Raw genomic sequence first — 19,367 nt, 5'->3', positions numbered from 1 at the left:
TAAAAATGTTTTGTTACTACAGAATTCCATCTAATAAAAGGAGCCCATAAAAACCCAAAAATATATATTTTGGTGTTTTTATGGGCTCCTTTTATTAGATATATATATATATATATATATATATATATATATATATATATATATATATATACACATATATATATATATGATTATCTTTTATAATTATTGATTACGGTGCTCTCAACTCAAACAAGCTTCCACAGAACCCCTTATCTCTCTCTCATCTCTCTCTCTCTCTCTCTCTCTCTCTCTCTCTCTCTCTCAACTCCCCCCCCTCCACATCGCTCATCTCAACAAACAAGAAATTACGCTCTACATGAATACAGAACACTCGGTCTCATAATTGAGGAATGCTCCTCAGTTCATCTGTGGATCACTGAAGACTCTCTCTCTCTCTCTCCTCTCTCTCTCTCTCTCTCTCTCTCTCTCTCCCCATTTGTTTTGCTAAAGTTGGTTCGAGGACTCTGCAACCACAATGCAATTACGATGATAATAATGCCCTTTGTCAGTCCAGCTTGCGCGGCCTATGTGACGTTCTATCTTGTATGAAAGGGTTTGTGGTCGGTAATTGATTAGTACATATGGTATTGAATGTGTCATGTATATATGTATATATATATATATACGTTTAAAAAATCACAGTAGATGCATGTGACTTCATTAAATAAACGAATACCACAGGCAAAATGATAGGCAGAAATCCAAGCGCTTTCGTCTTTACCAAGACTGTCGTTTTCTTGACAATGTCTTAGTAAATACGAAAGTGCTTGGCTTTCTGTCTACCATTTCCTGTAGTATTCGCTATATATATATATCTATATATATATATATATATATATATATATATATATATAGTATGTATGTATGTATATGCATGCATTAAGCTACAAATATCCTTTAATATCCAATTCGCTCTACCTCGGAATTCTTATATTTTCATATATATTAACCGAAGGGGAATTATTTTTTGGTTGATAATAATTTCGTCCCCTTGTGGATTCGAACCAGCGGGCAGCGGACAGAGGAGAAATCAGGACTTCAGTGAGGTTACCGACTCGGCCGATTGAAGTCCTGATTTCTCCTCTGTCCTCTTGTTCGAATCCACGGGAGGACGAAATTATTGTCAACTAAAAAAATTCCCCTTTGGTTAACATATATGAAAATATGTCAATTCCGAGGTAGAGCGAGTTAGATATTAAAGGAAATTTTTAGCTTAATGCACGTACTTGAATCACGGTGATGTGATAAGAATTCATATATGTATAATATACCGACATATATATGTATATATATAGACAAATTTATCATCAATACATTTATGTATTTAGAAATTCACATATAAAATTTCGGTAAAAACGAATAAATCCATAAAACTACACCGAAGCGCTTGCAAAGTGGGCTTTTTAGAATGCAAATTGTTGCACAAATGCCAATTTTTAAAAATCATGAATTTGAGAGGCACACGAATCTATGAAAAAATCTATTCCCACATAAATGATATTCAAGGCCTCCAATACCCTGCCCCCAATACCCTTAAAAATTTTCAGGACAAAAGATAAAAGAAAAAATATTAAAGACGGTTTATCTCTGAGATTGAAGAAGACAAGAAGACATTGAGGGGAAAGCTGATTTCCTCTATTTTTTTTCTAGCATTTTTTTAAAGTTTTTTTTTTGAAGTCCGGACCCAGACTCAGGTCAGATATAAAGAGAATAAAACCCAACCTCTTCTCCCCCTCCCTCCTCTCTCACTCCCTAGAAAAACCAGCCAAGAAATGCGAGTTTAAAAAAAAAAAGAAAAAACTCAAATCAAATGATTATATTCACCCACGAAGGGATTGGGGGCCGAGGGTTGGACGAAGAGGAATAATGAAACGTTTTATAATGGAACGCTTTAGTATGCAAATTGAATTCGCATAATCCAACCTTTCCCCAACTCGTACACTTCATCCCTCCCCCTCCCCCTCCCTCCTACTCCTCCCCACACATCTACCTCCTCACCCTACTCCTCCTCCTCCTCTTCCTCTAACTCCTACTCCTACAGGTTCGCTCTTCAGTCTTCGAAAAGTCTTAAAGAAATAAGTTGTTGAGATGCAAAGGAGTTGGGTTGGCTGGCTGGCTGGCTGGCCACCCTGGCTTAACACCCTCCCCTCCCCCCAGGCTACTTAGGGAGCCCCTCCCCCTCCCATGGCTTCTCAGGGATCCCTCCTCTTCCCCCTGGCTACCTAGGCATACCCCTAACGTCTTTGAATCAACAGCTGAAAACATATGGACAGAATCAACCATCTTAAACGATTATAAACCCTAGTAGGCTCCACAGAGAGTGACAAGTTATAGGTAAATGTGCAGACTCCGTCTCTCTTTCTACAGGTCTTATTGCGGACAGTGTTCCAATGAGCTGAGTTGAAAGTCTCTCCTCCCCTTTGGTGGTATTGTAACTGATAAGACTCCATTTCTCCCAGCAACTCTGGCCAGCAAACCTCGGATTGTATCCATATTTCTTTCCTTCTATTTCAGAGCTTTTGAACTCTTTTTCTGCCTTCGTTTTCCCATACTCTGATCGTTTCTTTTGGAGTCAAGACCTATTCTTTGTCTCTATCCCCTTTCTATTGTTTTCACTGGGATATATATATATATATATATATATATATATATATATATATATATATATATATATATATATATATATATATATATATATATATATATATATATATATATATATATATATATATAATGAGTTTTTCGAAATAATACTAAAAAGTTTTAAGAAACCAGTAGTTTCCAGTTCTTCCTTATTATTATTATTATTATTATTATTATTATTATTATTATTATTATTATTATTATTATTATTATTATTATTATTATTATTATTATTATTATTATTGCAGTTATTACCGCCAGAATTACAGTATAAACGTAAATGATAATACCTAAATTTAATTCTCTAATGTGAACAAGATGATTAAAACGGTTCTAGTTAAAAGAAAATAGATAAATAAATAAATAAACAACTAAAGAAAAAAAACCAAAAACGAATTAGAAATGTGTCAGCGGATTTTTCTCTCGGTTCTGGAGCTGAGAAATGACGTGGGATTTGAGAAACATGGAAGAAACAAGGGATTTCCCTGTCAGGACAAGAAGAAGAAGAAGAAGAAGAAGAAGAAGAAGAAGAAGAAGAAGAAGAAAAAGAAGACTTATATTTACGTCAGTTTATCACTGCCTAGTTCCCGTTTTCTTTAAATACTAGAGAACGGTGTTCTAGGTAATGTTTACTTAAGCTACAATAAAACCTATCTCAAGCTGGTCCTATTGGTTTCAGAGATCGTTAAACAGAGTTCTATATTACTCTTAAATGATTCTAATGGACTGCTTTTGAAAGATTTAAAAGGGGAGATTAATTTCAAGAGAAAATTATACCGTATATGAAGGCTAACACTTTTAAACGCAGTGATGAAAATGAAAACGTTATCTACAAACATTTCAACCTCAAAGATACTTCGTTGGACCTACTATAAGGCGCTATTCTGGTCTGCACTAATGGAGACTATTATTAAAATTTTAACTGTAATATCCATTTCCGTCATATTTCACAAGAGTTACCATACCAGAGAATAGATAGAATCTTTAGCTAAATGAATTTGGAATTCCTTTGGAATTACAAAGCGAAGTATGGGTAGTACCTATTGTCTGTTATTACTAACTATTAAGCCCAAGAATATTTAGTCAAGTATTACTATTGTTCTATCACTCAAGTCAACCTTTTTTTTATGAAACAAAGAGAAAAAGATTTAATCTTTACTCACTTTGCCAATATGGTTCTCCATAGCAGCTTTCAAAGTTGCAAATCCTATTAAAAATATGATAAAACATTGTTGAAAAGTACATAAAGGTCTATACGGGGTATTGTTTTATTTTTATGAAAACCATCTAACAATACTGTTGCTCATTGTACTATATAACATTCGTACATTTCATTGGTAATACCGGCCCATAATGGTGCTACCAAAATATTTACTATCAATGCAGGTAAAGTGATAGCCATAACGTTAGAAACATTACAGTGGATGCCATTACCGTTATCAATAACGGATCATTATGCAGCCACTATCGTTATCACCGTAATTGCTACTTTCCAAATTCTGGTAAGAACGGATAACATCCAGGAAACGTAAGTATTCCAAACGGAGAAACAAAAAAAGTCAAAGGTTTGAGTGGCGGCCTCTGACACCAAGACGATTGAAGAAGAAAATGTTTACATAAAAAAAATGGAGAGGGGGAACTTTTTTAAATTCGTTTTCTTCGGCATCCTTTGATGCTATCCCGCCTCATCGCATCCTCTGCCGACGCCTTTCGAAAGTAGAGAAGGGGGGGATCTATTTGATAAGAAGTCCTCTACCTGCGGATTTCCTGAAGAAGGGGAGAAGAGGAAAGAGAAGAAGAAGATGGAGAAAGAAGGAGAGGCTCGCACCTCCCTCTGGGGGCATCCACCAAATATATTTTTTCCTGTTTGAGGCCAAACGCTGCTGTTTTGTTTCTTTGCGTAGGGCTTATTCTAGAGGTTGCTTTTGGGGGGTTTTTAGAGTTTTTTTTTTTTTTCAAAGGTTTCTTAGAAGTTTGTTTGCATTTAAAGACGTTATTTCGTTAGGTGATTACTTGGTGGTATACTGACTCTGATCTTTTTACTTTTTTAAATTTTCCTTTCCGTCCTTTGCTCAGCGTACTACGCCAGTGAGTACTACGGGCATCTAAAACGCTATAAACTGATTATTTTCCCTACATAAAAGATAGAAAACATCTCCAACTGACAGCTGGATGTCAGGCGATAAAGGGCGCGTGTATTCATTTCTCTATTGGCTGTCAAACCCTCACTGTAATATGTCAAAGTTGACGGACATCCTGGTCGTTCACTCCCCGGGGCCCCTTGTTGATTTTGCTGCCGTCCTCCGGAGTGTCACGACTCTCCGCTACTCCGACGGTGGAGTGGAAGTGTATGCCTCTGTTTGTGAGCCTTCCTAAAGGCAAGGTGAACTAGTATTTGGCCTATTAGAGGGTCTTCATTTTCAAATTGTCTTAAAGAGAGGAAGAATAGGCATAGGTCTCTTCCGTCGAATCATCTACAAGAAATGGTATAGTATGTGTTAGACCTATGTTGCTATTCCCAGAGTTCCTAAAGATAAGGAGTATTAGTATTTGTCCTATTAGAGGGTCTTCATTTTCAAATTGTCTTACAGAGAGGAAGAATAGGCCTAGGTATCTTCTCTCGATTCATCTAGAAAAAATGTCGTGGTATGTATGTGTTAGACCTACGTTGCTAAGCCATGAGATCCCGTTTTCTATAATACTAGTTGAATCCATCCACACCACGTATTGTCTTTACACCTTTGGACATTTGAATTGATGGTCTGAAAATATTTCAAATGTCCAGAATGTCCTTTTTTTATTTCTTAAAGAGCTTTTTGGTTTAATTTCATTTTTTTTTTTTTTTTACCAATAAAGAGAATTCTTTAAGATATGACACGTATGTATAATAGTTTTGCACAGTGAAGTTATAGCTGGACTCTTTTTATCCTCTCTCTCTCTCTCTCTCTTCTTCTCTCTCTCTCTCTCTCTCCCGCTCTCTCTCTCTCTCTCTCTCTCATATATATATATATATATATATATATATATATATATATATATATATATTACATTATATATGTATATATAAATGTATATATATGATAGTGATTTTATAAAAAAAAAATAAAAAATATATCAATATATATCAATATACATACACACACACACACACACACACACACACACACACACACACACACACACACACACACACATATATATATATATATATATATATATTATATTAATATATATATATATAATATATATATACTTATACACACACACGATGGACAAGAACACCTCCCTTGTCCAAAGAATATTTATTTAAAAAGAAAAAAAAGACCAACAAAATCCTTGACAAGATTTATTTAGAGCCTTCGGAGGGAAAGTTTTTCACCCTTCTTTCTCCCAGAGATATATATATATAGTATATATATCAGGTAACTGTCAAGGAAAAAGTGAAAAAAAATGGAAAGATAGATGGTGACAAAAATGAAAGTATAACAACGCAGTTCACTCTCGCTTTCACGGTAGGGAAAGTGAAAGTAAAGGTTCTTCTTCTTCTTTGCTTATTTTCAAGCTTATATATATATATATATATATATATATATATATATATATATATATATATATATATATATATATATATAGATATGATATATCTATACAGAAAGATTATGATAAAACTATTAGAAATTTTTCTGAAAATATAAACAAAACTAACTTAGTATCTTGCATCTATCTATAAATGCTGTATAATATATATTATTATATTATTATATATATATATATATATATATATATATATATATATATATATATGTATATATTATATATATACAGATAGATAGATAGATAAGATATATAGATAGATAATTGATGCTTAAGTCTGTTATTTTTTCTTTTCAGAACAAACGGCAAATAGCTTTATGTTTCTACCTAACTTTTTAAAACAACATTGAAGACGACTCAAATAAAAAAAACATAAAAAAAATGACCGGCTCAAATTGTAAATCTATTAAATATTACGAAAACATTAGATGAATTAATTACTGTTACGTTATTCAATTGTGTCACCGAATTAACAGATAGATTTAGATTTGTGATCAAAGCAATACAGGATTAGTTAATCTTTGCGACAGATTAGCAAACTGATGCTATGGAGAATTTTGTAATCAAAGAATAAATAAAATATGTGAAAGATTAAACAGCTTGTGAAAGATTAAACAGCTTGTGCATGTCTCGAGTTTATATTTTTATCATTTATTCCCTACTACTGAAATGGGCGAATATTTCTTTATTACCCAAATGAAGAACAATCGGCCTCAATTTTTAATTTTGATGGAGGTGAAGATTTTTAAATTTGATACCTTGAGCTGACTTTGAAAATGAAGTCCAAAAAAAAAAAAAAAAATAAAGAAAGGAAATATATCCTCGCTTCTTCTAGTTTCTTATTTCTTCATATTTGCTAATACAGATTTTGATACAGGCGAAAATCTCTCATATAGATACCGAAAGATGCCTCAAATATAAAGGTATAAAAGAATGAAAAATGAATAATGAATAAGAAAAATATTCCCATCTCCAGATATGAACAGGACAAGACTTTGATCTTAGTCCACGATTTCAAATGGCATAATTATAGATTGGTGGGACTTATCTCATAGGAATTTTGGGAGTCGATGATGTTGACCTAGTCTGACCCAATACGGGTCGAGAGAAAATGAGAAGGAAAAAAATTTGCATAGATAACTTCGTAAGAATATATATATTATATATGATTTTTTTTTTTTTGAGAGAGAGAGAGAGAGAGAGAGAGAGAGAGAGAGGAGAGAGAGAGAGAGAGAGTAGAGAGAGAGAGAGAGACGAAGGCAAATAACTGTTTTTAAATAATCTTTAAAGAGAGAGAGAGAGAGAGAGAGAGAGAGAGAGAGAGGAAGGCCAAAGAACTGCTTTAAATAATCTTGAGAGAGAGAGAGAGAGAGAGAGAGAGAGAGAGTAGAGAGAGAGAGAGAGAGAGAGAGAGAGAGAGACTGGATTCAAGAAAAGCCAAGAAAACTCCATACAAAAGCAGAGGCGAGATCATAAAGTTAAAAGATTTATCTTTCAGATGTGACTGAAAAATAATTATAGAGTTTGGAGAGAACCAGCAAGTTTTTACACTTTATGAGAGAGAGAGAGAGAGAGAGAGAGAGAGAGAGAGAGAGAGAGAGAGAGAGAGAGAGAGAGGAGCATTAAACAAACATCCCCAAGGATTTGGTTTCGAATTAAGGATACTTTATGCTCACATTATTTTCTTCTTGTTTAATGCAAGGGCGTGCTAGCCACAGGCACTGTTGGCGGAAAGAACTAACATACATACACGTACACAAACAGGCAAGCACACACACACATTAATACCTCAATATATTTGTATATATATGTACATATATACCATACATACATATATATATATATCATATATATATATATATATATACACACCCATATATATATATAAATATATATATATATCCTATATATATATATATATATATATATATATATATATATATGGGTGTGTGTGCGAATGTTCTTCATATATATAGGTATACATACACACACACACACACACACACACACACACACATATATATATATATATATATATATATATATATATATATATATATATATATATATATATATATGCATTTGGAATTCGTGTATACATATAGCAACGTTATAATGTGGTAACCATCCATAACACAGTGGAATGAGAAGAGAGAGAGAGAGAGAGAGAGAGAGAGAGAGAGAGAGAGAGAGAGAGAGATTACTATTTCTAATATTCTTGTGGGGGGAGGACGCGCCTACTTAAATGGCAAAAAAAAAAAAAAAAAAAAAAATAAAAAAAGCCATAAGCAACAATAACATTGGAGAAGCTGACACTTAAGAAATCATTGTAGACTCACAGAATCCATCATTCCCTCGGGCCACTAATAGCAGAGTTCGTTGTACTATCTCCCAAGTGACTTCTTAAATAAAAAAAAAAGAATCTCAATTAGCTACTTTTAAGTACCCAAGTTTCGAATTTCGACCTAATGGGATGTTGAGTGATTCAGGGAGAGTCAAATGTGGAGATACATTTACGTAATTTTAAGCGCAGTGCTTTTTTGATGTCGTAGTTAACTATTTTTAAATTCTAATTCTAATTTTCGAATATCTATATTCATTTGTTTCTTAGAGATTTTTAAACAGTTTTAGCCTTTCAAGTATGGGATATTACGTAATTTTAACCTTAGTGTTTTTGCTGTCAAAGTAAACGAATTTATCTTAATTTTTATTTTAGAATATCTATAGTCATTTGTTTCTTAGAACTTTTTTTAACAGTTTTATTACTTTGTAATAAGTTCATGGAGCATTTTAAGTGTGATATTACGTAATTTTAACCATAGTGCTTTTGCTGTCGTAGTTAGCTAAATTTTTAATTTTTTTTTTTCAAATTTTGGAATATCTTTATAAATTTGTTTCTTAGGGTTATTTAACAGTTTTATTACTTTGTAATAAGTTCATGGAGCATTTTAAGTATGTGATATGATGAAATGTATAATGTATAATGAAGAAAATGAAAGACTTGTAAGAGAGGATGGACAAGTAAACATGGGAATGGTAATGGGGATATCTAGGGATGAAGTGATACGAGCCTTAAAAAGAATGAGAAATGGGAAGGCAACAGGACCTGACTTAATCCCAGTCGAAGTTTGGAAAGCCTTAGGAGAGGAAGGGGTAGACATCTTGTATGATCTGATGGTAAAAATATTCGAACAGGAAAAGATACCAGAAGAATGGCGGGAAAGCATATTGATACCTATATTTAAAGGTAAAGGTGATGTCCAGGAATGCAGTAATTATAGAGGTATAAAACTAATGTCTCACACGTTGAAGATTTTGGAAAGAATCATAGATAGCAGGCTGAGAGAGGAAGTTAGAATAGGGAAGGAACAGTTAGGATTTATGAAGGGAAGCGGCACAACGGATGGAATATTTTGCATAAGGCAGCTAATGGAGAAATTCAGAGAAAAACAACGAGACCTGCATCTGGTATTCATAGACCTTGAAAAGGCCTATGACAGAGTGCCAAGGCAAGAAATATGGAGATGTTTGAGGGAGAAGATGGTGCCGGAAAAGTATGTCAGAGTTATTCAGGAGATGTACAGGAATGTGTATACTAGAGTGAGGAGTAGTGTTGGTGAGACGGATGGATTTGAGATAGGAGTTGGATTACACCAGGGGTCAGCACTTAGCCCATTCATCTTCAACATCGTGATGGATGTAATGACCAGGGATGTTAGAGAAGCAGTGCCAATGGTGCATATTATACGCGGATGACATTGTGTGTGTTCAGAGGGGAAGGAGGAGTTGGAGGGGAGGTTGGAGAGGTGGAGAGCAGCACTTGAGGAGAGAGGAATGAGAATAAGCAGATCAAAAACCGAATATATGTGTTCTAGTATTACTGAGGACGGTGGAAGTAGCATAAGATTGGGTGGGGAAGAAATAAAGAAAGTACAGAAGTTCAAGTACTTAGGGTCCGTATTGGAGGATAGTGGAAGCATGGACCAAGAGGTGAGACACCGAATTCAGGCAGGATGGAATAACTGGAGGTCTGCATCAGGGGGGTACTCTGTGACAAGAAGGTCCCTCTGAAATTGAAAGGAAAGTTCCATAGGACGGTGGTCAGACCAGCAATGTTATATGGAACAGAAACGGCAAGTATGAGGAAAACAGAGGAGAAGAAGATGGATGTAGCAGAAATGAGAATGTTGAGATGGATGTCGGGAGTAACAAGGGAAGATAGGATTAGAAATGAGTATATAAGAGGATCAACAAAGGTAGCTGAAATATCGAAGAAAATACAGGAAGGAAGGCTTCGATGGTATGGACACCTGTTACGAAGGGAGGAACGTCATGTTGGAAGACATACGATGGAAATGGAAGTGCGGGGTAGAAGGAAGAAGGGAAGACCAAGAAAGAGATGGCGTGATTGTGTAAGGGAAGATATGGAATTGAAAGGTATAAATGAGAACGAGGCACAAGACAGAAATCGATGGAGACGACTCATTCGTAATGGCGACCCCATATAAAAATGGGTTTAAGCTAGGAAGAAGAAGATATGATGAAATGTATACAAACAAAATTAACATTTTCTTATAGATTATTGAGATAGTTTAATCGAACCGAATGAAAAATTGACTTTATAATAAAATAAAGCATATATATATATATATATATATATATATATATATATATATATATATATATATATATATATATATATATATCTGACAAGTTTAATCACCAAATCATTTGTATTTTAAACTTATTTACTTTATGCTACGATTGCAAGTTACAGCATTTGATCAAATGCACAGCTTGCTTCTCAAAGCTATTTCCTTCTTCGCTAGGACTACGCCACTGACCTCTGTTCTTGCGACGCTAGAGAAATGGTAGTCAATCAGGCCGCCAATGAATCAATTATCGCTGGAATGGTTTGCAAGTCAATGTTTTATCTCCTCTAATATAATTTTAAATCTCTCTGAACGAAATTAATTCATGGCAATAGGCAATTGAAAGTACGACAGTGAAATGAGAGAGAGATAGAGAGAGAGAGAGATAGAGAGAGAGGAGAGAGAGAGAGAGAGAGAGAGAGAGAGAGAGAGAGAGAGAGAAGGGGGCGGGGCGGTTGGTGGAGGGGAAGGCTAAGAAGAAAGAACTGTTCTTTATAGCTAGTTAAGCCCAACAAACTTGGGTCTACCGAGGTTAGTCGAAGTTCCTGCATATGGATTAGCCATATGGAATATGATATGGAGTCCAGCCTCCTTCCCTCCTCACCCTCCCTCTCCCTCTCCCCATCCTCTTCCTCCTCCTCCTCCTCCCCTACCTCCCCAACACGTTACCCCTGTGACTCCCACATGTGGATCTTTTATTACCGGGAGATTATTATTTATTTCGCTTTAATCTGAGAGCTCCCCCTCCTCCCCCTCCCCCCCCTCCTCCTCTCCCCCCCCCTCCACCCCCTCCTCCCCCTCCCCGCCTCCTCCTCCTCTCCTCCCCTCCCCCTCCTCCGCCTCCGCCTCCTTCTCCTTCAACTTCCCTCCTTGCATCGGGGGTTAAAGGTAGGGAGGGAAAAGGCAGTGGGAGTATATGAACCCCAAGACACGTTTCCATACTTCCCCTCACCCTCCCCCCTTTATCCAGTCTCTCCTTCCCCCCCCCCCCAACTCCCCCATCCCCCACCCGCTTCCCCATCCTCCTTGCCTTCACAGTACGGTAAAAGACATAAAACTTTTTCTCTCCAACGTTATTGGCTTATCTGCATCTACGGTTATAGGGTTTCCCTTCGTTAGCATTTTTATCTTTTTATCTTTCTTTTATCAATCTTTTATTAATCTTGAAACGATGACCTTTCGTATAAGAGACGCTTAGGGTCGCTGGGGTATTACATAGGTTTCCTGTTTGCCTTGGGTTGGAAAAAACGAGAAACTTACTTCATTACTTCTTGGGTAAGGTTTTTCCTTTTGGAGAGAATTTAAACCTATAAAAAGGTTAATTATTCCTTGGGTACGTTTTCTTGCTCAGGTTGAAAAATAATAATAAAAAAATTTCATTATTTCTTAGGTAAGTTTTTCTTTTGCGAATAATTTAAATGTGCGAAATAAATAAATAATTCCTTGGGTAAGTTTTCTTGTTCAGGTTAGAAATAAAAAAAATATTTCAAGGAAAATAGTCTCTCTCTCTCTCTCTCTCTCTCTCTCTCTCTCTCTCTTCTCTCTCTCTCTCTCGTTCTCAAAATAACAAAGAAAATATTCTCTCTCTCTCTCTCTCTCAAGTGAATAAGGAAAATATTCTAACTCTTCTCTCACTCACTCTCTCAAGAGAATAAGGAAAATATTCTCTCTCTCTCTCTCTCTCTCTCTCTCTCTCTCGTCTCAAAAAAACAAGGAAAATATCTAACTCTTCTCTCACTCACTCTCTCAAAAGAATAAGGAAAATATCTCTCTCTCTCTCTCTCTCTCTCTCTCTCGTTCTCAAAAAAACAAGGAAAATATTCTAACTCTTCTCTCACTCACTCTCTCAAAAGAATAAGGAAAATATTCTCTCTCTCTCTCTCTCTCTCTCTCTCAAAAGAGCAAGGAAAACATTCTTTCTCTCTCTCAAAAGAATGAGGAAAATATCCTAACTTTTCTCTCACTAACTCTCTCAAAAGAATAAAGAAAATATTCTCTCTCTCTCTCTCTCTCTCTCTCTCTCTCTCTCACACAAAAGAATAAGGCAACGACTACAGGTTACCACATGAAATGAGAAATGGTCTCTTCATAAGCGCTTGGGCCTATTTTCGGCCAGAAGAACATTATGATCGACCACCGAGCCGGGGCAAATTTATGATAATGAAGGTTTGTTACAGAACGTAAGTTTTTTTTTTTTTCGTTTGCCAGATACCAATAATATATATATATATATATATATATAATATATATATATATATATATATATATATATATTTATATATATATATATATATATATATATATATATATATATATATATACTTCAGCGAATTTGCATTCAGTTTTAATTGTTTTTTCAATGTAAGTTAATTGATTTGATTTACACACACACACACACACACTCATATATATAATATATATATATATATATATATATATATATATATATATATATAGTATATATATGATATATATATATATATATATATAATATATTATATATGTTATATAATATATATATATATAAGTTATATCTTTTATACTATATTAATTTATATTATCTTTCAGCGAATTTGCATGTCAGTTTTAATTGTTTTTTCAAATAGTAGTTAATTTGAGTTTTGTATTTTACATTACATCACACACACACTCATTATATAGTATATATATATATATAGTATATATATATATATATCTATATATATATATATATTATATATATATATATATGTTTATAGTATATATAATATTAATTATATATATATAATATTATATATATATATATATATATTAATATATATAATGGATGTGAAAACTATGGTTTTAGCAAGGATAGAACAAAGCCCGTTTCCCGAAAAAGACGGATGAGAACATATGTTTAGATTAAATTGACCTAATTTTGCAAAGTAATGCGACCTATAGCAAAGAGTTTAATTATTGCATGACGATACATATCGTAAAAAGTTTTGTAAAAACAAGATGTTATGCAACACGAGCTTGTAAATTTGTTCTGTACTGTATATTGAAACATGGTTACGGTCAGTGTAACCTCTGTTTTATTGCAAATAGCCTATATAGTTCATTCACATCAACAAGAATATGTTTATTCCCCTCAAAATTTCAAAGCTTACAGTAAAAATCTAGATGAAACACTTAATATTTCAAAGATCTCGGTAAAAATCTAGTTGAAACACTTAAAATTTCAAAGCTCTCAGTAAAAATCTAGATGAAACACTTAAAATGTCAAAGATCTCAGTAAAAATCTAGATGAAACACTTAAAATTTCAAAGATCTCTGTAAAAATCTAGATGAAACACCTAAAATGTCTAGCTATCAGTAAAAAATCTAGATACACACTTAAAATTTCCAAGCTCTCAGTAAAAATCTAGATGAAACAATTAAAATGTCAAAGCTCTCAGTAAAAATCTAGATGAAACACTTAAAATGTCAAAGCTCTCAGTAAAAATCTAGATGAAACACTTAAAATGTCAAAGCTCTCAGTAAAAATCTAGATGAAACACTTAAAATGTCAAAGCTCTCAGTAAAAATCTGGATAAAAAAAAAATCAAAATCAAAAGAAAACTGCTCAATAAAAATCTAGATGAAACACTCCAAATTTAAAAGCTCTAACAAAACATCTGGATAAAGCACTTCAAATTTCCAAGCTCTCAGTAAAAATTTGGATAAAACATTCCAAATTTCAAAGCTCCCAGTAAAAATCTGATAAAACATTTCAAATTTAAAAGCTCTCAGTAAAACAATCTGGATAAAACACTTAAAATTTCAAAGCTCTTAGTAAAATCTGGATAAAACACTCCAAATTTCAAAGCTCCCAGCAAAAATCTGGATGAAACTCCAAATTTCAAAGCTCTCAGTAAAAATCTGAATAAAAAAATCCAAATTTCAAAGCTCTCAATAAAAATCTAAATGAAACACCCCAAATTTAAAAGCTCTAACAAAACATCTGGATAAAGCACTTCAAATTTCAAAGCTCTCATTAAAAATTTGGAAAAACATTCCAAATTTCAAAGCTCCCAGTAAAAATCTGATAAAATATTTCAAATTTAAAAGCTCTCAGTAAAAAAGTCTGGATAAAGCACTCCAAATTTCAAAGCTTACAGTAAAAATCTGAATAAAATACTTCAAATTTAAAAACTCAGTAAAAATCTGGATAAATCACTTAAAATTTCAAAGCTCTCAGCAAAAATCTGGATGAAACTCCAAATTTAAAAGCTCTCAGTAACAATCTGAATACAACACTCCAAATTTAAGAGCTCTCAGTAAAAATCTGGATAAAAAAATCCAAATTTAAAAGAACTCTGTAAAAACCTGGGTAAAAAATCCAAATGTAAAAGCTCTTGCTAAAAAAACTGGATAAAAAACTCCAAATTTCAAAGCTCTCAGTAAAAATCTGAATAAAACACTCTAAATTTCAAAGCTCTCAGCAAAAATCTGGATAAAAACATTTTCAGTAATCACACCAAAGAAACTATATCTCTTTGCTCGGTTCGAGTTCATCCGCGCATGCGCAGACGGACGATCGGCCGGGAATAGAATGGTAAGTTCGCCCGATAGAAGCGAAAATTGAATAGAGATTCTTCACTGGAGCCCTGGATAACATTACTTCAATTGATTGAATTCCTGGGATCCCTATGGTTTGCCTCAAACCCACATTCCGCGCAGAGAGAGAGAGAGAGAGAGAGAGAGAGAGAGAGAGAGTAGACTGCTCATTTCGGGTTCCATGGAGGAATGAATATGGATAGAATAATTTTAGGGTTTGGTCAGATTGGTTTATTTATTTTGGAAATGACGAAATCGCCAAGAAGATTAGTATCTGAAATAATAGTCAAATAAAAGCACCCCAGAGGTAGAATACTACTTACATTTTGACGAATTTGATGTCTGGAGTTGATAACGAATGAAAACTACTCCATTATTGCAAAGGTGAGTCTCTGTCAGTATTCGTGAATCAGTTTTTAAGAAAACAAAAACGAAAATATAAAGACTCACGAGAGAGAGAGAGAGAGAGAGAGAGAGAGAGAGAGAGAGAGAGATATCAGCATTAAATAATCATGCACAAAATTAAAATTACAGATAATACATTAAAAAATGTAAAGGAAAAAGTAAAGTGGAAATCAAAATAAAAGTGAAAATAAAAAAGAAATAAAATAGAAAAATGAATAATTACATAAAAAGCTATCTTTTTTTTTTTTTTTTTTTAAGTAGCTAAAGGTACAGTACAATAAGTAGGAGTACATACGTTTTTGCAAAGGCGTCTTAAAGCGAACAAGTACTATGTTTAAACTAAGCATATTAATGGACTGAACAGACCGTATCTGGAAAGTTTCGGCTGGAGGTGGGTGGGGGGGTGGGGGGTGGGGGTGGGGTGGGGTGGGGGGTGGGGTGGGGTGGGGGGGAGCGGGGCTGCAAGTGTTAGAGGGGGGGGGGGGTTTGGTAGGAAAGGATACCGAAGACTTAGAGAGTAACCGTAATTTTTCAAAAAGAATTAAAGTGTCATTGGTTTAGGCTAAGTATAATTAGGAGTTATATAAATAGAACTAAGTTTGAGGTAAAATGTATACATACTTAAACATGCATGTATAAACTGAATCACGAAAATTTGGAACGTGATGAAAATACCAATATTATGCAAGAGCCACGAAGAAAAGTGAAACAATGGGGAACAACTGCAAGGCCTTTCGACTCCTCGTCCTTTCCTAAGCAGACTGATACAAGGCTTCGCAGTGGTACTCCATTGCTTCACTTTCCTTCGTGGCTTTTGCCTTTATTTATAAACATGTATGTATATGGGAGTCGTAAACATGTACATTATTTTAGAGGTTACTAATCTGTTAACTTTAAAACATCACAGAATATCAGTATCGGGTATAAAATCAATTAAACACAAAGAAAACGAGACACAATAAAAAAAAACCTTCTACCAAGATCATGTATATTTCCATCATCCTTCTCTCTCTCTCTCTCTCTCTCTCTCTCTCTCTCTCTCTCTCTCTCTCTCTCTCTCTTTTAAATAATGATGCTAAAATATATAAGATAACTCCTGCCAAGTTCATGTGTATTTGTATTTCAGGTAGCCTCTCTCTCTCTCTCTCTCTCTCCTCTCTCTCTCTCTCTCTCTCTCAAACAGTAAATATAAAAGATAACTCCTGACAAGTCCAAGCACATTTCATCTCTCTCTCTCTCTCTCTCTCTCTCTTTCTCTATACGAAATGCTTCAACTTACGAGGCCCATAATATCTTTTATGAATTGGGTCGTACAGTTTTAAGCAACGATCGTTCACAGCATGATAGTGAAGAGTTAAAATTCTTATATTGGTGGTAACATGGAAGACTCACTCGGGTACGTTCCCTCCTACCTCAAGAGAATAGGTTAACTTGAAGCTAATATGGAAGAAGCGTAGATGAATGAGATAACGTGGAAAGGGGGTATATGAAACTTCACTAAAAATCACTCTCTCTCTCTCTCTCTCTCTCTATCTCTATAATATGGCTTAACCTATAGATTTGCTAGTTATTCTCTAACTATATTTGGTCGAATTCATTGTATGTCTGTGTGTGTGTAAGTGTTTATGAGTGTAAATTACGCAACATATTAATCTGCACCCAAATCCATTTACAGTTTAAATCATTAGTGGCGGAAATATAAATGTGAATTTACTAAACGCACTCACGTTAATAAGGAAGAAACAAAGGATATTATTTGAACTTTTTTGCGTTCACTCGTATCTTTGATTCAACCGCACAATGTTTTTGTGGTATGAGCCCTCAAGGTATCTTCCGAGGTAAGTTAATAAAAAAGAAAAATAAACGCAAACATCTTCAGGATACTTCCGCTTAAAAAAAAAATGAACTGAACACAATTTCAGGAAAGAAAACGGTATAATCTGACTGATTTCTTGACCCCGTTTTCTATCATTTAAACAAAGGCGTCGTTTTCTCGACAAGCTTTGAAAAAAAAAAAAAAAAAAAAACATAAACGCAAACATCTTCAGGATACTTCTGCTTAAAAAAAAGAATAAAAAAATAGGAAAAGGGTAGAATATTAGTTTGTTTCTCTGAACAACATCGTTGAAGATAGTTGAGTCTGGATTCCGTCTGGGAAAATGTGTTATTAGGGATGTTGATTTCGATGACATTTCGTTTTATAATGGTTATATGAAACATCCTACGAAGCGGAAATGAAGAGCGTTAATGGAGAATGTTGCCGTGAGATAAGAAACTCGACTGAGAGATGTAGGTGGGTTTCTCAGCTTTAGACAATATATATATATATATATATATATATTATATATATATACACATATATATATATATATATATATATATATATATTATATATATATTATATATAAATTATATATAATATATATATATATATATATATATATGATATATATATATATAATATATATATATATATATATATATATATATATATATATATATATATATATATATATATATGTATATATATATATATATATATATATATATATATATATATATATATATATATATATATAAGAGAGAGAGAGAGAGAGAGAGAGAGAGAGGATGAAAATATAGAAGGTAAGCCTCTCTCTCTCTCTCTCTCTCTCTCTCTCTCTCTCTCTCTCTCTCTCTCGCCTCTCCTCTCCTTCTTCTCTCCTCTCTCTCTTCTCTCTCTCTCTTTTTTAGGCAGCATATTTTTCTTTTCGGAAATAACCCGTTTCGTTTTTTTGGGGGGGAATTATGTTACCGCTATGGTTCCTGTTGAAGGACCTTAATAGGATTTTGGCTGGGGAGTGTTTTACGCGACTAGTTACACTTTCGAAAACATGTTTTTTTGGTTATTTATTAATTTTTTTTTTTAGGTGAAAAATGCGTTATATATACCTGCCGGTTTTAAAGCCAAAATATACTGGGGAAACAACAATGTATATCTAGTAATGTTTAGCGTTGCAAAATTCCTTACGGTAATCGTTAAAAAAAATTGTAATCGACTGATATCATAATTTTGCTACAACATTCAACGTAATGTTATTTGTGATTCATTTTTTGCAGTGAGACAATAAACGAAATAGTAAATGAATATTTATCATTATAAATAATTTCCGGTTTTTCCTTCTGAGCGCTAATTTAAGAGATGATAAAGACCTATCATTGGGATATGAAATAAGATCATTAACCTATCTAACATTTTTCTTGGAAATGAGATACTATTAACCAAAACGCTTTTATTTAAAAACCTTTGGAAAACAGTTTTAAATAAAATGATCAATATCGGGTACGGAGTAAAGGCGAAAGTAAGTGAAATATGGAGTTCATTTACCGTAGAGTGTTTTGTCTCCATGAAAAAAATTGAGGTTATCTGTCGGACATAAAATTACTCTAGCTTGTACCTGCTTTCCTCTCTAAGAAATTCAAACAGCAGCGACTCTGTAAACTAATTGCAAA

Source organism: Macrobrachium nipponense, chromosome 20 (genome assembly GCF_015104395.2).
Source record: "Macrobrachium nipponense isolate FS-2020 chromosome 20, ASM1510439v2, whole genome shotgun sequence".
In the NCBI taxonomy this organism is placed as follows: Eukaryota; Metazoa; Arthropoda; class Malacostraca; order Decapoda; family Palaemonidae; genus Macrobrachium; species Macrobrachium nipponense.
Note: the sequence above shows the minus strand (reverse complement) of the source record.